The 22,822-nt window shown below is 42.3% G+C and overlaps 1 pseudogene; it reads right to left on the minus strand.

Moving 5' to 3' along the window:
- Nucleotides 1-12,130: 12,130 nt before the first annotated feature.
- LOC102139005 (large ribosomal subunit protein uL14 pseudogene) lies at nt 12,131-12,515 on the minus strand (annotated as a pseudogene).
- Nucleotides 12,516-22,822: the final 10,307 nt, after the last annotated feature.

A 22,822-nucleotide genomic window follows, 5' to 3' on the forward strand; every position in this document is an offset into this window, starting at 1 on the left:
TGGAAGAAAAAGAAAACAAACAAACAAAAATAAATAAATAGGAATCATAAAGCAATAAATTACAGAAACACAAATATGAGGAATAAAAGATTATCCCAAATGACTAGGCGTTAGAAGAAGTCAAAGTGGATTTTTAGCCATTAAAAATTGTTGAAGTAAAAATTTGAATATATGGATAAAAAGTAGTTACAGCTTAAAACAGAGTTAGTAAACTGGAAGTTGGGTAGAATACATTATCCAGAATACAGCCCTCTCACTCCCAAATAGATAGTATGAAATAGAGATTAAGAGATAGAATTGAAAGATTGGAAGGTTGTAGCATATATCTAATTCAAATCCAGAAGGAGAAAACAGATAAGACTGAGAAGTGGCAATATTTGAAGTTATTATGGCTGAGAATTTTCCAGAAGCAATGTATGATATTGATCCACAGATACAGATGCAAAATGAATACCAAGGAGAACAAATAGAAAGAAATCTACACTTAAATGTATTTCTGTGAAATACAAAACACCAATACCTCACCCTACCACTCCCCTCACACACACAGAATGCAACTACTGAGATAAAATAGACTACTTATAACGTACTGACAATTAGAGTGACAACAGACTTTTTCACAATGTGGGAAGGCAGAAGACAGTGGAATAATATCTTCAAAGTGTTGAGAAAAAATTCTGTCAATCTTAAATTGCATACCCAGAAAAACTATCCAATTTTAGGAAATACATTGTGAACTATTTAGAGGTAAAGTGCTTAAGAGTACAATAAATCTGTAACTTAACTTCAAACATTTAAGACAAAAATACATAAATATATGTGTATACACACATATTTAAAGAGAGAGAGAAGCAAATAAGATAAAACGTTAACATTTGGAGAATCTTAGTGAAGGGGATATTTTGGAATCTTTATGCTATTTTTACACCTTTAGAAGTATAAAATGATTTCAAATTTTCAAAAGATAAAACTCCCAATAGCAATAAGAAATATAAGTACCTAGAAATAAAAGATGTTAAGAAGACTACAAAGGAGAAACACACTGCATTGTTAAGAGAACACTTAGCATTATACAATGTATATAATTATACAGTTACACACTGTACACATCACAACATCCACATTTACCTATAAACTCAATGCTTTTCCTATAAAAATCCCAAAAGGAATATTTGAGTAACTTAAGCTGATTCTAAAATTTATATAACAGATAAAAGACCCCAAAATAATTAAAATAGCCCTGAATTAAAAAAAAAAAAAAAAAACCATGAGTGAGGACATGCCCTGTCAGATAGCAAGACTTATTATGATAAGTCATCATAATATGATATGTCATCTATGGATGATATCGTACTTAAGACAGCTTAGTATCAGTTCACATAGACAAAGCAATCATCTGAACAAAATCGAGAGCCTGAAAAAAAAGGCCCACACTTATGTGGACACTTGATTTATGACAAAAATGGTGAAATATTCAGTAAATGGTGTTGGGACAATAGGCTATGAAAAAAAAAAAGAAAATCATATATTTATCATATACCATACACAAAAGAAGCCATCTGTACTGTATTATATACAAAACTTGAATTCTCTTAGAGAACGTTATAGGGTAATTGTTGCGGGAAGTCAGGGACTCCGAATGGAGGGAACGGCTGGTGCCACGGCAGAGGAACATAAATTGTGAAGATTTCATTTTAATAAGGACATATATCAGTTCCCAAAATTAATAGTTTTATAATTTCTTACAGCTGTCTTACTTTAATCTCTTAATCCTGTTATGTTCATAAGCTGAGGATGTACATCACCTCAGGGCCATTGTGATGATTGCGTTAACTGTACAAATTGATTGTAAAACGTGTGTTTGAACAATATGAAATCAGTACACCTTGAAAAAGAACAGAATAACATCGATTTTAGGGAACAAGGGAAGACAACCATAAGGTCTGACTGCCTTCAGGGCGGGGCAGAATAGAGCCATAGTTTTCTTCTTGCAGAGAGCCTATAAACAGTTGTGCAAGTAGGAAAGATATCGCTGAATTATTTTCCTAGCAAGGAATATTAATAATTAAGACCCTGAGAAAGGAATGCATTCCTCGGGGTAGGTCTATAAACAACTGCTCTGTGAGTGTCTGTCTTATGCAGTTGAGATAAGGACTGAAATACACCCTGATCTCCTGCAGTACCCTCAGGCTTATTAGGGTGGGGAAAAAATGCTGCCCTGGTAAATTTGAGGTCAGACCAGTTCTCTGCTCCCAAACACTGCTTTCTGTTGTTTAAGATGTTTATCAAGACAATACATGCACAGCTGAACATTGACCCTCATCAGTAATTCTAATTTTGCCCTTTGCCTTGTGATCTTGTTCTCCTATTTTGCCTTTTGAAGCATGTGATCTTTGTGACTTGCTCCCTGTTCATACACCCCCTCCCCTTTTGAAATGCTTAATATAAACTTGTTGGTTTTGCAGCTCAGGTGGGCATCACGGTCCTACCGATATGTGATGTCACCCCTGGAGGCCGAGCGGTAAAATTCGTCTCTTTATACTCTTTCTCTTTATTTCTTAGCTGGCCGACACTTAGGGAAAATAGAAAGAACCTACATTGAAATATTGGGTCGGATTCTCCCAATAGATAAGATTTTTATAACCTTAAGGTAAGGAATTATTTCTTAAACAAGATTGAAAGGCACAGATAAATTCAGCTACATTAAAATTAAGAACTCTAGCCAGACATGGTGGCTTATGCCTGTAATCCCAGCACTTGCGAGGCAGAGATGGGAGGGTCACTTGAGGCCAGGAGTTTGAGATCAGTCTGGCCAACATGGCAAAACCCCATCTCTACTAAAAAATACAAAAACTAGCTGAGCATGGTGGCGCACATCTGTAATCCTAGCTACTCAGGAGGCTGAGGCACAAGAATCATTTGAATCCAGGAGGTGGGGCTTGCAGTGAGCCAAGATCATGCCACTGCACTGCACCCTGGGCAACAGAGTGAGACTCTGTCTGAAAAAAAAAAAAAAGAAAGAAAGAAAGAAAAAGAAAACTGAATGTCCACATGCGAAAGAACAAAGATAAAGATAAGACCTTTATCTTGTACCATATACAAAAATGGACTCAAAATGGATTAAAGATCTAAGCATGAGGCCTAGACCTATAAAATTCCTAGAAGAAAACATAGGGGAAAATTTCATGATGTAGGATTTGGCAATGATTTAGTGGAGATCACTGGATAATGATAAAGATTAGATAATGATTTCTTCCTTTGTATATGACACCAAAAGCACAAGCAACAAAAGAAAAAAAAAGACAAATGGAACTACATCAAACAGAAAAACTTTTGTTCATTAAAGGACACAATCCACAGAGTGAAAAGGTAACCTATGGAATGGGAGAAAATATTTCCAAATCCTATATCTGATAAGGGATCCAGAATATATCAACAACTACAACTCAACAACAACAAAAATCAAATAACCCATATTAAAAGTGGGTAAAGGCATGGAATACTGTGTGGCTATGAAAATGAATGAGATGGCCAGGTGCAGTGGCTCATGCCCGTAATCCCAGCGCTTTGGGAAGCTGAGGCGGGCAGATCACAAGGTCAGGAGTTCAAGACCAGTCTGGCCAACCTGGTAAAACCCCATCTCTACTAAAAATACAAAACAATGCCAGGCGCGGTGGCTCAAGCCTGTAATCCCAGCACTTTGGGAGGCCGAGACGGGCGGATCATGAGGTCAGGAGATCGAGACCATCCTGGCTAACAAAGTGAAACCCCATCTCTACTAAAAATACAAAAAATTAGCCGGGCGTGGTGGCAGGCGCCTGTAGTCCCAGCTACTCGGGAGGCTGAGGCAGGAGAATGGCGTGAACCCGGGAGCTGGAGCTTGCAGTGAGCTGAGATCGCGCCACTGCACTCCAGCCTGGGCCACAGAGTCAGATTCGGTCTCAAAAAAAATAAATAAATAAAAATACAAAACTTAGCTAGGTGTGGTGGTGGGCACCTGTAATCCCAGCTACTCAGGAGGCTGAGGAAGGAGAATCACTTAAAGCCAGGAGGTGGAGGTTGCAGTGAGCCGAGATCATGCCACTGCACTCCAGCCTGGGCGACACAGTGAGACTCCGTCTCAAAAAATAAAATCAATCAATCAATCAATCAATCATGTCCTTTGCAGCAACATGGATGGAGCTAGAGACCATTATCCTAAGCAAATACAAAAACAGAAAGCCAAACACTGCATGTTCTCACTTATAAGTGGGAGCTAAACATTGAGTGCACATGGACACAAATAAGGCAACAACAGACACCAGGGCCTACTTGAGGGTGGAGGGTAGGAGGAGGGTGAGGATGGCCAAACTATCTGGTACTATGCGGATTATATGGGTGACAAAATAATCTGTACACCAAACTCCTGTGACACACAGCTTACCTATATCACAAACCTCCACATGTACTGCTGACCCTAAAATAAAAGTGAAAAAAAATGGATAAAGGATCTGCTTGAGTAGACATTTCTCCAATGATAATACATAAATGACCATCAAGCATATGAAAAGATGCTCAACATGACTAATCATCAGAGGAAAGCAAATCCAAACCACAATGAGATATCACTTTATACCTCTTCGAATATAAGAAAGAATAAACAAGAAAACCCCAGAAAATAACAAGTATTGGCAGGAATATGGAGAAGCTTGGACCCTTGAACACTGTTAGTATGACTGTAAAATGGTACAACCATGGTGGAAAACAGTATGGCGGTTCTTTAAAAAGTTAAAACAGAACTACCATATGGTCTAGTGATCCCACTTCTGAGTATATCTCCAAAAGAACTGAAATCAGTGTTTTGAAGAGAGATTTGCAAACCCCTGTATCTAGAAGCGCTATTAACGATAGCAAAGAGTTGGGAGCAACCTAAATGTCCATCAATGGATGAATCAATAGACAAAATGTGATATATATGCACAATGGAATACTATGCAGCCTTAAGAAGGAAAGAAATCCTGTCACATGCAACAACGTAGATTACCCTTGAGAACATTATGCTAAGTGAAACAAGCCAGTTATGAAAGAAACAACACTGTGTGATTATTCCTATATAAGGTATCCAAAATAGTCAAATTCATTGGTATAGAAAGTAGAATGGAGGTTACCAAGGGATGAGGGAAACGGAAAATGGGAAGATGTTGTTTAATGGATATGGAATTTCAGTTCTGCAAGATGAAAAAGTACTGGTGATCTATTTCATAACAACGTAAATATGCTTAACACTATTGAACTGTATACTTAAAAATGGTTAATATGTGCCAGGCGTGGTGGTTCATGCCTGTAATCCTAGCACTTCGGGAGGCCGAGGCGGGTGGATCACCTGAGGTCAGGAGTTTGAGACCAGCCTGGCCAACATGGTGAAACCACAGCTCTACTAAAAATACAAAAATTAGCTGGGCAAGGTGGTGTGCACCTGTAATCCCAGCTACTCAGGAGGCTGAGGCAGGAGAATTGCTTGAACCTGGGAGGTGGAGGTTGCAGTGAGCCAGGATCGCGCCACTGTACTCCAACCTGGGTGACAGAACTGGACTCTATCTCAAAAAAAAAGTGGTTAATATGATAACATTTGTGATTTTTTTTAACCACAATTTTAAAAATCCTATTTTAGTGCACATGTATAAGTAAGATAAACAGAAATTCCTGGCTCAGTGACCCTTCTGGATACTGTGCCTTTGTGGGAGAAATCAAGTAGCAGTTGGAAGGGGCTAACACAGTTACACAGATCATAAAGTATGCTGTGAGACAAAAGGGGCAGAGTTGTTTGTTTATTTTGTATTTTGGGCTCATATTTGCTCAAGAGCTTTATGTTTATCAATCAGATAATTTAAGAATGTTTGCTTAAATATCACTTTGGTTTGCTGAAATCAACACAGCCTAAGGATAGAAACCTAGTTTTTCCTCAAATTTTGCCATTACAGGTTGAATTATGTGTGTCCCCTCAGATTCACACATTGAAGTCATAACCCCAAGTACCTTAAGATATATTTTATGTTGTGTTTTTTACCACAATAAAAAAGTTAAAAAATATTTTTAAAATAAATAAACTCAAAATGGATCAAAGACCCAAATATAAACTATAAACTCTCTTAAAAGAAAACATTAAACTGGGCGTGGTGGTTCATGCCTGTAATCCCAGCACTTTGGGAGGCCAAGAAGAGTGGATTGCTGGAGCCCAGGAGTTTGAAACCAGCGCAGGCAACATGAGGAGACCCCCGTGTCTATATAAATACAAAAATTAGCCAGGCATAGTGGAGGACGCCTGTAGTCCCTGCTGCTCAGGAGGCTAAGGTGGGAGGATCGCTTGAGCCTGGGAGGTAGAGGCTGCAGTGAGCTGTGGTGACATCACTGCACTCCAGCCTGAGTGACAGAGTAAAACCTTGTCTCAAAAAAAATAGGGAAGAAGCTTTATGACATTGGGTTTGACAAAGATTTATTGGATATGACATCAAAAGCATAGGCAACAAAAGGAAAAATTGACAAGATGGACTTCTTCAAAACTGAAAACTTCTGTGCATCAAAGGGCACTATCAACAGGGTGAAAGGGAATCCGTGAAATGGGAGAAAGTACCTGTAAGTCATATATCTGATAAGAGATTGATATATAAGATATATAGAGAATTCTTAAAATACAGTGACCAAGAAAAAAAACCTGATTTTAAAATGAGCAAAAGATTCAAATAAATGGTTTTCAAAAAAATACAAATGGCCAATAAGTATATTAAAAAATGGTCAACATGAGGCCAGGTGCAGTGGCTTGCCTGTAATCTCAGCACTTTAGGAGGCTGAGGTGGGAAGATCAGTTGAGGCCTAAGTTCAAGACCAGCCTGGCCAACACAGTAAAATCCCGTGTCTACTAGAAATACAAAAAAAAACACAAAATTATCTGGGCATAGCAGCACATGCCTGTGGTCCCAGCTACTCAGAACGCTGAGCCTAGGAGGTGGAGGATGGCTTGAGCCCAGGAGGTGGATGCTGCAGTGAGCCAAGATCATGCCAGTGCACTCCAACCTGGGCGACAGAGCAAGACCCTGTCTCAAAAAAAAAAATCGTTAAGCATTAGGTAAATGAATAACAAAACACAATAAAATACCACTTCACATATACCCATTAGAATGGTTATTACTTTTTTTTTTTTTTTTTTTTTCAGACGGAGTCTCGCTCTGTCACCCAGGCTGGAGTGCAGTGGCCGGATCTCAGCTCACTGCAAGCTCTGCCTCCCGGGTTCACGCCATTCTCCTGCCTCAGCCTCCCGAGTAGCTGGGACTACAGGCGCCTGCCACCTCGGCCGGCTAAGTTTTTGTATTTTTAGTAGAGACGGGGTTTCACTGTGTTACCCAGGACGGTCTCGATCTCCTGACCTCGTGATCCGCCCGTCTCAGCCTCCCAAAGTGCTGGGATTACAGGCTTGAGCCACCGCGCCCGGCCTATTACTTATTATTTTTAAAAATGACAACAACAAATGTTTTGGTGAAAATGTGGAGAAACAGGAACTCTGTGCATTGCTGAGGAAAAATGTAAAATGGAGCAGCTGCTATGAAAAACAGTATGGCAATTTCTCAAAACATTAGACATAGAATTACCATAAGATCCAGCAATTCCACTTCTGGGTATATACCAAAAGAACTAAAATCAAGGTCTGAAAGGGACATTTGTACACCAGTGTTCATATCACACTGTGATTAGAGCATTATTCATAATAACCAAAAGATAGAAACAACCCCAGCGTTCATCAGTGAATGAATGAATGAATGAATGAATAAACAAAATGTGGTATATACATACAAGGGAATATTATTCAACCTTGTCACAAAAGGACAAATATTGTATGATTCCACATATATGAGTGTGGGAACAAGAGTGACTTCTGACTAACCCTGAGTCCAAAAATGCCTCCATAATGTCTAGCTGTCATTACTTTTTGTGTAGGAACAGCTAGTCATTGTAAGTTTCCTCCAAAACAACACTTAATGCTGTTAGAAACATCATAGGCTGGGATTCCTGTAGCACCTATGCATTCCTTCCAGAGCACATATATTGATACTTTTCCCCCAAGACATCAGCCTCCACAAGGATCTGAGAGGTTGCAGTGCTAAGATCTACCTGTCTTGCAGCCCCCAAGACCATGCTTCTGTCCATAAGTTCCCCTGATAAATCATCTCATACCAACAAACTGTATTTGTCTGCCTCCTTCTTGATTTCTCAGCTTCTTTGGTATTTGGGGACCTCTTTGCATATACAGCCCTTTCACAGAACAATGAGGTACCTAGAGTACTCAAATTCATAGAGACAAAAAGTAGAATGGTGGTTGTCAGGGCAGAAGGGACAGAGGACAGGGGAACTATTGTTTAATGGGTATGAAGGTTTGGTTTGAGAAGATGAAAAAGTTCTGGAGATGGATAATGGTGGTGGTGGTGGTGGTTGCAGAATAACATAAAAATGCTTAATGGCACTGAATTGTAAACTGAAAAATAATTAAAATAGTAAATTTTATGCCGTATATATTTTTCACAATAAAAAAAATGGCTCCTAGGGGCAATTGTAAAGTTGTATCTGGTGTTCCTAGTACAAGAAGACATGGATGTGCCTTATGTGTGTGTTAGATGAGCCTTGTTCAGGCATGAGTCATAGTGCTGTTGGCTGTGAGCTCCATGTTAATAAATCAATGATATATATTACATAAGCTGTCTGTAAATAGAGACACACATAAAACAAGGTTATGCGTTGATTGCTTGACAAAAGTGTTGTGACCAGAGGTTTACAGAATCTAACTCTGTATTTCCCCTGTGAACAATGTTCAGTGTTCACTAATTCATCGTTTTCAACAACTTTACAGAACATAACTATCATGACTAAAAAGAATCAGCTGGGACAGACGCGGTGGCTCACACCTGTAATCCCAGCACTTTGGGAGGATGAGGCGGGAGGATTGCCTGAGTCCAGGAGTTCAAAATCATCCTGGGCAACATAGTGAAACCCCGTCTCTAATTTTTTTTAAAAAGTTAAAAAAAAAAAAAAAATCAGCTGTATGTTATAAACTCCACAATACATTACTATTTTTGCTTTAAACTATTCAATTATCCTTAAAAGAGATCTTTTAAAAACATCTTTTACATTTACCCACATAATTATTATTTGCAGTGCTCTTTCTTTCTTTGGATAGATACAGATTTCCATCTGATATCATTTTCCTTCTACCTAAAGGGCTTCCTTTAACACTTCTTGTAGTGATGGTGTGTTGATCATGAATTCTTTCAGCATTTGTATGTCTGAAGAAGTCTTTATTTCATATTTGTTTTTAAAACATAGCTTTATTGAGATATAATTCATTTGTCATACAATTCACCCACTTAAATTGTATAATCCAATGTTTCTTTGTGGTTCACAGAGTGTGTAACCATGACCACCATACATTTTAGAACATTCTCCTCACATGAAAAGGAAACTTTGGCTGGGCGCAGTGGCTCATGCCTGTAATTCCACCACTTTGGGAGGCAGAGGCGGCTGATCACAAGGTCAAGAGATCGAGACCATCCTGGCTAAGATGGTGAAACCCTGTCTTTAGTAAAAATACAAAAACTAGCTGGGTGTGGTGGCATATGCCTGTAGTCCCGGCTACTCGGGTGGCTGAGACAGGAGAATTGTTTAAACCTGGGAAGCAGAGGCTGCAGTGAGCCGAGATTGCGCCACTGCCCTCTAGCCTGGCAACAGAGCAAGACTCCGTCTCAAAAAAAAAAAAAAAAAAAAAAAAGGAAACTTCACAATCATTAGTAGTCATTCCCCATTTCTCCCCCTGCCACCTCTTATCCTCTTCCTCCCACATCCTCATATTCGTTTTGAAAAATATTTTTGCTGAGTTGGAATTCTAGGTTGACTGCTTTATTCTTTGAGGAAGGATAGAAGCCACTGTCTTATGACTTGCATGCTTTATTTATTATTTATTTATTATTTGCATGCTGCTTACTTTTGTTCCCCTGTATGTTCTTTTTTCTCTAGCTGTTTTAAAGGTTTTCTCCATATCTATAGTTGTAAGTAATTTAATTATGATGTTCCTTGGTGCAGTATTCTTCATGTTTCTTCTGTTTAGGGTCTGTTGAGCTTCTTGCATTCATGGGCTGATCAAATTTGGGAAAATTTTGGTCATGATTTCTCCTCTTTTTTTTGTTTTTGTTTTTGTTTTTGTTTTGAGACAGAGTCTTGCTCTGTTGTGCAGGTTGGAGTGCAGTCGCGCAATCTCAGCTCACTGCAACCTCTGCCTACTGAGTTCAAGCCATTCACTTGCCTCTCAGCCTCCTGAGTGCTGGCATTACAGGTATGTGCCACCATGCCCAGCTAATTTTAGAATTTTTAGTAAGGATGGGGTTTCACCATGTTGGCCAGGCTGGTCTTGAATTCCTGACCTCAGGTGTTCCATCCACCTTGGCCTCCCAAAGTGCTGGGATTGCAGGCATGAGCCACTGCACCCAGCCTGGCTGTGATTTCTCTAAAAAAAATTTTTTTTGCTATCTATTTCTCTTTCTTCTCCTTCTGGAGCTCCAGTAACATGTATAGCCCACTTGATGTTAGCACAGCTCACTGATGCTCAGTTCTTTTCTTTTCCATTTTTTTTTTTTTTTTTTTTTACAAGGGGCTTGCTCTGTCACCCAGGCTGGAGTGCAGTGACCTAATTACAGCTCACTGCAGCCTCAACCTCACTGGGCTCAGGTAACCCTTCCACTTCAGCCTCCTGTAGCTGGAACTACAGGTGCATCCCACCACACCTGGCTAATTTTTTTTTTAGATACAGGATCTCATTATCTTCAGCCCAGGCTGGTCTTGAACAACTGGGCTCAAGCACTCTGCCAGCCTCAGCCTCTCAAAGTACCAGGATTGCAAGCATGAACCACCATGCCAGCCTCTTTTCACCTCTTTTCTTTTATCTCACTATATTGTGTTTTGAATAGTTTCTATGCCTATACTTTTTATGTCATTAATCATTATTTGCAATGTATAACTGTTGTAATTATATCTGATATGCTTTTCACCTCAGACATTGTATTTATCAATTCCATAATTTGTTTGTTTGTTTGTCATCCAAGCTGGAGTGCAATGGCACAATGTTGGCTCACTGCAACCTCCACCTCCCTGGTTCAGGCAATTCTCCTGCCTCAGCCTCTTGAGTAGCTGGGATTAAAGGCATGTACCACCACACCTGGCTAATTTTTGTATTTTTAGTAGAGACAGGTTTTTGCCATGTTGGCCAGGCTGGTCTCAAACTCCTAACCTCAGGTGATTCACCTGCCTCAGCCTCCCAAAGTGCTGGGATTACAGGCATGAGTCATGGCACCCAGCTCCATAATTTTTATTTGAGTATTTTTCTTATAACTTCCGGATCTCCTCTTACCATATTCATGTTTTCCTCTACCTTCCTGAATATATGGGGACAAATTTCAAATATAGTAGTTGTTTTAATGTCCTTGTCTGCAATTCTACCAAACATGTCATTTAGGGGTCTACTTCTATTAATTGATTTTTCTTCTCATTGTGTTGTGTTTTGCTGTTTCTTTTCATGCCTAATATTTTCAAATTGAATAGCTGGTACATATTTACTGTGAATTATACTTTCTTGAATTCTAGGGTCTTATTTTTTATTCTTTTAAATATTTTTGAACTTAGGTTACTTGAAAATGGTTTGTTTGTTTGTTTTGTTTTGTTTTGTTTTGTTTTGTTTTTTGAGGCTTGCCTTTAAGCTTTGTTAGGTGAGACCTGAGTCGTCTTTAATTTGGGGCTAATTTTTCTCTGTTACTAAGATAGTACTCTTCTGAGTATTATATTCGAATTAAATGACCCTTGTATGTCAGGAGGCCTTTCCTTTCTACTCAGTGGGAACACAAACTATTCTCAGGCCTACATGAGCTCCACGGATTGTTCAGCCTGTTCCTTTTCAGTGTTCTTTCTCTGGCCTCCAGGCAGGTTCTTCATATGCAAGTACTAATCAATACTCAGCTGAAAACTTGAAGGGAACTCCCTGCAGATTTCTAGAGCTTTCTTTCTTTCTTTGGGTGCTACTTTTTAACAGGTTTTTAAAGTTTTTTACAAATATACTGGAGAATCATGCAATGCTACCAGCATTGGATCACAAATCTGCACATTCCCTTGCAACGAGTCCTGCAATGGCAGAAACTTTTATCTCACCTTTATTGTTTACTATGACCCCGGCATTATCTTCAAAATAAGGAAACATGCCATCTTTTCTCTGGTATGACTTTCTTTGTTGAATGACTGCTGCTGGATGTATCTTCTTTCTTAGCTCTGGTTTGCCTTTTTTTACTGTGGCCATTACTATAGCATCCACACCAGCAGTGGGAAGTCTGTTCAGCTGTCCCTTGATCCCTGTCTGTCACGGAGATGATATACATGATCATAGTTCCCACTACAAGACCCAAGGGAATCTGGAATTTCATACCAGTGGACCCACCACATCCTTGCTTCAACATCTTCAATGTCTGAAAGGGGCAAAAAGCTAGAGTTTTCTTCCCAGGCAGTTTTCTCCTGCATAAATACTGTGTTCTGTGAATTCTAGACACCTTGTTCTCTAATTCTTAATTCTGTCTCCTCAACTCAAGGAGATTGCTGACCTTTGTTTGAGTTACTCTCCCTGTGCTGTGTTCTGGAAATTCTCTCCAGGCAGTAAGCTAAGGTAATCATGGGCCTCACCTCATTATTTCTCCTCTCCTCTGTTAGTTCTTTCTCATCTCTCATCTCCATGACTTATTTTCATGACTTGTAAAATGTTAGAGTTATTTATTGCTCAGTCCTTAAGCTTCTTCTGCTTTTTACTCTCCCTAGTCAGCTCACCTGGTCACAGGACTTTAATATCATCATCATATTCATGACTCCTTAACTTATTTATCTAGTCTAAATCTCACTGGAGATTTGTTTTTTCATTTGCCTTTGTGATATCCTCACTTTGATGTCTAATTGTGATCTCAAACAACATATCTTAAAATTGTTCCTCCTACATTCTTCTTAATGATAACTTTTTTTTTTTCATGAATACTAGGGATAAAGACCTGGGTATGATCCTTGACCCTTTTCTTTCTCTTACTCCTTGGATTCAGTTTATCAGCAAATCCTGGTCACTCTTCTACTAAAACAGTTCCAAGAATTCAGTCTTTCTCATCACTCCGATTACCACCACCATGATCCAAGCCACCATCATCTCTTGCCTGGATAAATTTAGCAGCATCTTAACTTCTCTGCTTCTCTTACCTGGCCTACTGAAAGTCTACTTTCAACACAGTAGCCGAATTCATCCTGATGAATGATTAGTCATAAGTTAGAGCACATCTTCTGCTCAAAAGGCTTCCCAGTTAACTCAAAAGCCAAAGTCCTTTTGATGACTTACAGAACCCAGTCCATGCCCACTCTGACCTCCCCCTCCCTACCCCTACGCACTCACTCTGTGCTAGTCACTTACCCTCCCTGTTGTTCCCCAACTATTTCAGACATGTTCCCACCTATGCCTTTGCACTTGTTGCTACCTCTGTCTGGAATTATCTTGCTCCAGCAAGCCATGTGATCAGTTCCCCACATTCTCTTTAGGTCTCTATTCAAAAGTTACTTTTTCAGTTAGACCTTCCCTGGCTACTTTATCTAAATAGCTATATATCTTCACATCTATTTCCTTATTTAACTATCAACATCCTTATTTAATTCTCAACTATTAATTATCCTTATTTTAGGATAGATGAGATGAAGTGAATTGCCCGAGGTCACACTGCTAGTAAATGGTAAAGCATGTAGATTGTCTCCAGAAATTTCTCAATATATTCATCTTATGTACATGATATTTAGCCTATATAACTATTTACATATGTTTATCACATGTATACACACACCTATAGAAATATCCCATCTTCAAGCTATATTTCATCATACCTGTTTCTAAGTGCTCCATGATTGATGCAACTGGTAGAGACTTGGAAGAAAGATGATGCACTTACCCAGCTAGCATTTACTGGGCATCTACTAGTAGGTGCTAGGCGTTGTGATGAATGTTAAGGACATAGAGATGAAAGATGCAGTTACTGTCATGAATGACCTCACAGTTGGGAATAGGGAGAAGACAGACACTTAGAAGTTCGATGGAGAAAGAACTAGATAGGACCCAATGGATAAAAAATACTGAATGAAGATTCTAGTCCAACACAAGAAAGTTTCTAATGGTCAAAGTTGTCTGAAAATGAAATGGGCTAGAGGGTAGAGTTCCTCTCACAGGAGTTGTCCCAGCAAAAGTAGGGTGACAGTTGACCTGGCTGTTATAGAAGGGATAGACTTAAACATAACATGGCTGATCAGGAGCCAGGTAACCAATGTGAGCTAAGGTTTATTAAAGACACTTTTCAACAAAGGTTTATTAAAGACATTTGCAGAGATGTGTGTAGGGCTAATGGAACTAACAAGAATTTTGATGCACCCAGGGGACTAGCAGAAACTAGAAGGCATTTCCACTTCATACCTGAAAGCACAGGAGGAGTCTGATTAAAAGCCAGAGCCTAGGAAAATAGGCTCTCAGAGAGAAAAAGAAATTCTAGAGAGAAGCAGCAACTGCCAGAACTGGAACAATACAGCATTCCCAGAAACAATACACCTGCACTTCTCTATCCTCGGGTTGTTCGGTTATTTGCAGTGCCACTTATTCACCAAATGCAAATGGAAGCCAGAGGCAAGCGCCTGCCAGTGACACAGTTGATAAAGGAACTAATACTGTCCACAAAGGTCAGTGCTAGAGAGCACCCAGCAGGGCAGAAGAGGGTGAAATGGATCCAGAGGGAAAACAGGATAATCAGTAGTTAGTTTTAAGGGCCCTTTATTTATTCAGAGGCAAAAAAAAATTTTCCTGTAGACTCTACAAATGAACAATTGGGAAGCGAACCTCAACTGTGGGGTGAGTGGAGCCTAGAGAAAATTGGACCTGAGTGGATAATCTGGCTCTGTCCTTCCCACATCTTTTTCCCATGCAGCCTCACCCTCGTGCTCTCTGGTGCACACCACCAGCCATCCCTGCCCTGGCGCCCGAGAGAAGCGCACCGGCTGCGAAGCCTCCTTCCTGAGCCGGTGTTCAAGGGCGTCCCAGCTCACTGAGGGCCAGGAAGCGAGGCCTGGGCACAGTCCCGTCCGGCCCGGACGCTGGTGCCCGCGGGGTCCTCCTCGCCCTGCTAGATCGCGGCGACCATTCAGAACCCCGGCTGCCAGACAAGCGAAGCTTTCCACGTGGGCAGAGGCGACGTTGTTCAGGTGGCAAGGATCCAAGGCTGAGCCTTCCTCCCCTCTGCGTCCACCCACCGCCCCTCCCCACCCCCGACCTAGAAAAGGACACGCACACAAAAAACTTTCGCCACACTATTAATATATTCGCGTTTCCTCCCACTTTCCCAATGGGCTACCAGCTGCAGAACTCCTGAATAGAAAGCTTAATTGTGCTTTGTCATGCAGAATACCTCGATTTTCTATAGAAGGTTACAAAGGGCCATTTGAAGTATTTCTTTCTCGCCTAATAGTGAACCATTTGCATAGGGTACCTCTGCGCCTGCCAGACCCAGGTAGCTGCTCCGAAGCTCCGGGGGCCCTGGAGTAACAAAACCCAGGGCGGTTTCCAAAGGGCGCCCTACCCCGCCTCTCGTTCAGCGTTTGGACTTTTCTCTCCAATTCCCTCGGGTCACGGCCAGCCCTAGGCAGCTGATTTGGAGGACGCGAAATATGGCCTTCAGTCCGCGGGTGTCCAGCCCGTCCGTCTGATATCTTGGAGGCCTCGGGCCATCCAGGCCCTTCTAGCCTGGACCGGAGCCTCTTCTAGGCCAGGTCTACCGAACCCAGGTGGTGCTTTTCATCTTCTGCCCGCAGGTTCAGAGACCAGGCCTTTGCCCACGCTGGGTCTTCCACCCACTTGCTTCCCACGTAAGGCCCAAGTGAGGCGCTGAAGAACTGGAAGTTGATTATGATTTCGGTACCAGGGCTGCTCGTTTCTCCTGGTTGATTGACAGTGCTGCGTTCAGAATACCTTTTCTTGTTGCTTGTTTTGACAGTTCCGATCCAGGTCTGTGTGACATATAAAGCTAATAAAATTCTAATTTCATTGTTAATCTTATTTCATTGCAGTATAGGTTTTTACCCTCACACCTGCATGGCAGGGTGTAATTCCATTAATAAAAAAAATCAACATATTCATTGCATGTCTTTTCCCTGATGATATATTGTGAGCAGTGTGAGTTGAGAAAGAGCCATTTATTCCCACCGTGAATGAGCCTGCATGGGGCGGGAGCTTCACCTGCCCCTCAGTCAATTAGGAATGTATCGAAAAGTCTAGCAGAAAACGAGTTAAATTAACCGTTGGCTAATTTCCTTGTGTCCCTCCTACATAATCCCCCCTTTTCAGCTTGCCCCAGAAATTACCACATGTTGCAAGGTTCAAATAGTGCCTAATGAAACAGTGACTAAACGCTTCTCCCTCCAGCGCCACCGACGGGGGAGCCCTTTCGCCGGCCTTCAGAGCTTGCCCGGTTTCGTGGTCCTGGTTCCCGTATCCAAGAAAGAAAAAGAAAAAAAGAGACGAAAAGGAAGAGAAAGAAATTTTTGACAGGCAGGAAAAAAAAAAAAAAAAATCTAAGCTGTCAATAACTCTCTATCCAGCGGGTGAAACTACATTACTGCCCACCCACTTCCTGCCACTGATGATGCAGTGGGATTCCAAGATGCCTGTGCCCGAAGTAGAAACCCAAGTAGGAATGGCAGCTTTAGCATCCTCCTCTTTCCCCGGAGAGCTAGGGTCCTGGGGCTAGGCGGTTTGAGCCATGGCCAGGGGAGACTGGTTGGGGAAAATGGCCAGGAGAACAAAGGGTAGGGGTAGAGGGCAGATATCAAGGCAGAAGGAGATGGAGACAAGACAGAGAAATGCAGGCAGAGACAAATCACTAGGGAAGCAAATGCAAAGGCCAAAAAAAAAAAAAAAAAAAAAAAAAAAAAAAAAAAAAACACCAGAGTAACAGCAAACACACCTCTAAGTCTCAACTCCCTTATCCCGAGTTAAAACTACATGTATGACTTAAGCAACTTATCAGCCTCTAGCCAAACGCATTTTGAAGCCCTGACATTCAAAATCTTAATAATTAATCATTCTTATTAATTAATTAAGGAGGAAAGGAGGAAGGTGGCTGGCTGCTGCTTGACCCCAAACAATCTAAATTAGGGTTTGTGAAGGAAGTCTCCAAAAGCATGCACTCCCTCTCCTTCCTGTTCTTTCTTTTTCACAGTCTCAAAAATTTCCATTATAATCCTTCAAGGTCTGGGGCAGGCAGAGCTTCTCACCCTGCTCCATCCCTTCCCAGCAAACTGAGACCATGCTGGCTTCAGCTTCTTGGAGCTGGCTGCCACTCAGGCAGGGAGCTCTTTCCTATCGGGAGCAACTCCCACCTGCCTTTTTTGCTCTGCACCTGCTGTGGGTGGTTTCTCCTTGAACTTCAGAATCCAACTAGTTGCCTAGAATTAGTTTCGCTACGGTGCTCACAGGCTAAATATTACTACATTCTCTCTCTCTCTTTCCCTCTCTCTCTCTCTCTCTCTCTCTCTCTCTCTCTCTCTCTCACACACACACACACACACACACACATCTTCTCTCTCCTCTCTCCCCTTGCCTCCCTCTCGCTAGAAACTTGAGTCCCCATTTGAAATGGTGCAGCTAATACAAAGTCATCAAAGCACTATGGTTCTTGTCTTAAAGTGACAGCCTGCTTTATGAGACTGTTTGAAATACTCCCCTTGCTTTTCAATGTCTCTCTATCCATCTTTGTCTGCTCTTCAGAAAAGGGGACAATATAAAGCCCAGCCTGGCGAGCTCCCCACGCTCAGTCCTGGGCAGTGCCAACCTCCGCCTTTAAGCAGATTGAAATTGTCACTGCTTCATTAATCTGAAACTAGTTACTTTCCTAAGCACATAGCATAGACTTCCGATCTGTTAGGATTCACTTAGGGGAGCCCCTGGGGCCTTCCTGGGTTTGGGATTTAGAAGGCTCAACCAAGATACAGCAAGGGTTCAGGAAAATATAGGGTTCAGCTTGAAGAAAAGCAGTGCCCAGTACCGAAGGGTGGCATTGACATCAGTGCAAGAGAGCACAAAACACTATTTTCAGAGACAATGGGATGCCCAGGATTTTGGAGGGTACACTTGAGAATAAGTAGTCTGGCTATGGCAACAGACAAGGATATCTACTGCCACATGGAGCAGCACTACAGGTCTCACGGGCTTCAGATTTTTTTTTCCCCCAAACAGAAGAAACTGGAATCCAAATTTCTTTGCAAGTTGGAGTTTTGCTAATCTTTTTTTTTATCTGAGTTCTGATTCAAGTCTGATTCTAAGAGACGTCTTTAGGTCCTGTGCTTCTTCGGCCTTTCCCTTAATTCCAGCCTGTGTTGCCCACTCAAGTGCCAGATGTTGGATATAGAAGCCTTGGGTCCTTGTAGAATTTCTATGAGACAAGTTGCCCCTTTTCTTCATACCCCCACCATTAACAAAAGACAATACAAAGGATTCTATTACTTTTGATATTTCTAGCTGCCTCAGAATAGCAAGTTTTTGGGTTCTATTCTATGTAGTTTAGGGAAGAGATGTGGGCATTTTTTAAAAGCTCGATTTTCAGTAATGTGAGCCTAAAGATTTATAAAATAGATTTATATTGAATTATGTTAATAGACACCTAATAAATGCACCACTTAATTGCATGGAAAAAAGTGTTCCCTTTTAAAAGGTCTGTCACCTTAACAGGTACATTCAAAGATTCCCTGTGAATAATGAAAATAGGAACAATTGCTTTGATGCACTGAGCTGCATTCATCTTCTAGGACAGCTTTGGGCTGTGTTTGGAGAAGATGGGAGGAGCTCTTTTGAAAGGAGTGATTGCTCCTTTAAACCCTATTTCCTCTAGCAAATAGGTTCTATTGGAGTGTCATTCTCCCCTCTCTCACACCCGTAAGGCTGGGCTTGAGATCCTGCCCCAGAGCTCTTCTCCATGTCTCCCCTCCATGTTCAGATTGTTTTTCCTCCCCACAACCCAACACTGAGTACCTCCCCATCTCCCTCAAAGAAATCTCTCAAGGAGTGCCATTAAAAGCGAGTGGAACCTGCAGGAAAGGTATAAGTGGGAAGCAAAAAGAAAAAGAAAGGCCAGGGGCGGTGGCTCACGCCTGTAATCCCAGCACTTTGGGAGGCTGAGGCGGGAGGATCACGAGGTCAGGAGATCGAGACCATCCTGGCTAACACAGTGAAACCCCATCTCCACTAAAAATACAAAAAATTAGCCAGGCGTGGTGGCAAGCGCCTGTATTCCCAGCTACTCAGGAGGCTGAGGCAGGAGAATGGCGTGAACCCGGGAGGCAGAGCTTGCAGTGAGCTGAGATCGTGCCACTGCTCTCCAGCCTGGGAGAAGAGTGAGATTCCATCTCGGGGGAAAAAAAAAACAAAAAACAAAAAACCCTGGTTAAAAATTACTCTTTTCCATCTACATCACCAACATCAATGGACCCTTTCTGTCTCTCTCACACACACACGTGCCTCATGCATGCACGCACTACACACATGCACATACAAATACCCTGGTGCCTCTGTGACCGCTTTTAGTTAGAACCACCGCCTTTCTGGCAATTGTCTGACCACAGTTAGAGTGGGCCAAGCAAACTGCATTTCTAATCTTTACCAGATATAACTGGACAGAATTGGTGGCGCGTTGTGGAGCTGGGGAGGTTAGCAATGAGGAGACGGAGGGGGAGGTCAGATATCAAACACTTCACATCCCCAAGTTTTTTGTCTCTCCTAAAATTATTAGATATGCTTTAGGGGAGTGGGGAAGGGACTTAGCTATGATGACCACTTCAGAATAAGGACCCCAGAGGAAAAGAGGTCTATGGGCACCAGTGTCTCCATCATACGTGCCCACTGACACCCTAAGGATGGCCTACTGGGTCACTTTTGCTTTTGACCTAGTTTGCTATCAGTATCAGGCCCTTGGCCTTAGGCATTAGTTGGTGGCTGAGTGGGAGAGTGAAGGGGAAAAGTCTCTGTTCCTCCTCTATGCTCTGAATGTCTGGGCTGGGCCAGGGCATATGGGTGAGAGGTCACCCTTCCTGCTCTCCACTCTGCCTTCCACCCCCAGCTCTTTTCCTGTTTAAAGCTAATGTGAGACTTGTTCTCAAAAAGATGGACTCAATCACACTCACAGCTGGTGCTACCCACTGATTTTCTCTTGGTGGAGCAAGTTCCTGCTTTCTAATTCTCATTTTCACTCTCTTTCTTTCCATTCTTCCTTTCTTTCCATGACCTCTCTAAGAGGTCATGCTCCGGGGGGAACAGAGTTCTGTTTCTGTTTTTCAAGTGGGGCATATTGGAAACTAGTATCTAGTACTTCCTCAGGTGGAGAAATTGTCAAGGGTGACCCCATACATCTTAAACTTTCCTCTTAAATGGGTGTTTGATATCAAGATAATTAGCTGAGAATGTGAGTTTCTGAGGGTTGGCTTAAATGTTCTTAAACTAAAGTGAAACTGTTGGTCTTTAGAATCAGACCGACTCCAAAATACCAGAGCATTATTCTGATTTTAAAACTTCAAAAACATCACCGATATGTTTTGAGGAGTGGGGATAGGGGAACATGTAAAACTTGTTCTAGCACAGTGGGAGACCTCATACTCCCTTCTGAAAGTGACCAAAAAAGTCCACTCTGCATCGGATGTCCTAGAAGGAAGACCTCCCTGGGAACCTTTTCTTCTATGGAGAGTGTTCCAACATCGAAATAGGTATCGCTCTCCACCCCCACTTTTTTTTTTTTTTTTTTTTTGGCTCTGGACAGAAATACTTTGTTTATTCTCCTTTCCCTAGGGAACTTCCCCAAAGATCGAAGCCAGAGGTGCTGGGGCCATCCAAGGCAGATCCAAACTATCTAACCAGGGTTGGCGCTGCGGCTATCTGCGGCATGGCAGAGCTGGGCCCACCGCACACGGTACCAGGTGTTCCAAGTGCGTGGCTCCGCAGGGCCTGCCAGCCGGGAGCCCAGAGCTGGGCGAGGCTTAAGAACTGTGATCGGGGCTAGTCATGGACATAGGGGAGGGCTAAGCCCGAGCGCGGAGCCCCAGAGGGGCCGGGCTGGGTAGATGGGACAGGGACCAGAGGGGTCTCCCCACAGCCCAGAGGAAGCTTAGCTTTGGGCAAGAGCGCAAAGAGCTGCAGCAGGAGTTCTTTGTGCTTCTTACCTTCCCGGGTGGAAATACTCTGCTTAAACTCCTGTTCTTTGCGCCTGCAAACTCCCTTCCTCCCACCTCTGTTCTCGCGCGCGGAGAGACCTGCTTCTTCGGAAGAAGGAAGACAGGATCTTTTCGAAAGGCAGCCGGCCTACGCCTCCTCCCTTTCGTGGCGGGCAGGGTGAAGAGCCCGGAGCTCTGTGTATGAGAGACGGGAGGAAAGAGATTCAGAGGTTTGAGCCTCCCAGGCCCGGCAGTAGTGAGCCGGCTGTCTGGGACCTCTATGCAGGACAGAGCTCAGCACATTGTACAAAGCCCCTGCAGCTCCCTTTTCAGCCTGACGCAGTGCGGGCCCTCCTCCCTATGTCCCTTGCCGGAACGAAGAGGAATCTTCCTTCTGAGCCTACTCCGTGTGTGTGTGCGTGCTAAAGACAACACTCAGGGAAAACGGTGGCCAATTTTAGAACCCCAACCGCACCTGGTGAGATTCAGTCCCACCGGCCTCAAGTAAATCAGACCTAAATCCCTTGTGTATGTGTGTTGTCATTAACTCCTGTGGCTTGAACCTATTGGGTGGCATCTTTATAGAACCTAATCAGAAATTACACTAGTCGAGGATTAGTGGGGCTCAGCTTGCAGGGAATGCGACCTCTTCATTTTCCTGTTTCCAGCTTCTTCACTTCTCTCCCTAAGAAAACAATCCCAGGCTGCACTGAGGAGAGAGCCAGGTTGCCCTGCAGAGGGAAGAGCTAGAATTAATTATCTGGGACCAGGCTTAAAGAAAGTGATTCTGCTAGGCTTTGGGAAGGGGTTGGGGGGAGGGCGGGGACTAGAAGGGAGCCAAATGACTGAACGTTAGGGAGACCAGGAAAAGAAAACCCAAAACTCACAGATCTAAAGGCATCTCTGGGCTGCTTTGAAAAAGTGAGATTATAAATCTTTGAACAGAATACTTCCTGTCCCTGACTTTTTGTTTTCTCGACATTGAGGGAAACCCTCTAATTTTGCTTGCAGCATTGTTTTTAAGTTTCCACTGTTTGCTTCTGACCTGTTTGATGGATTGTTTTCTTCCTAAAACTATTCTGACTCTACAAATTCCTTCACATAATTCAAGTTTTCGTACTGAGAGAAATGAGGAAGTAGAAAGAAGAAAACAAATACTAGATGGGGGATTTTCACCCTTCCTTGCTAATTAAAGGTTTACCTGTCATTAACTGTCAGTGCCATTCTAAATGGAATGATTTGTCCCATCAACTGTGAGGAGGTTGCCTATTTTCAGGATGGAGAGGCACTACCTGGTAGATGCCATCATGACTAAAGGTGTCTCTTTGGAAAGAGTTTGTGTTACATAGAAAACCTATTGAGCCACAAACTCCCACAGTCAAGAGACCCACATTACCAAGTTCTTACTCAACATTTTCATTGAAGTCCTCACAGCTTTTTCCTGTACATGCCTTTCTCTAGACATTGGAGGAGGGGGCAGGAGAAGATAGGGAGACCAAACACCACAAATTTAAGA

This window comes from Macaca fascicularis, chromosome 5 (assembly GCF_037993035.2).
Source record: "Macaca fascicularis isolate 582-1 chromosome 5, T2T-MFA8v1.1".
Lineage (NCBI taxonomy): Eukaryota > Metazoa > Chordata > Mammalia > Primates > Cercopithecidae > Macaca > Macaca fascicularis.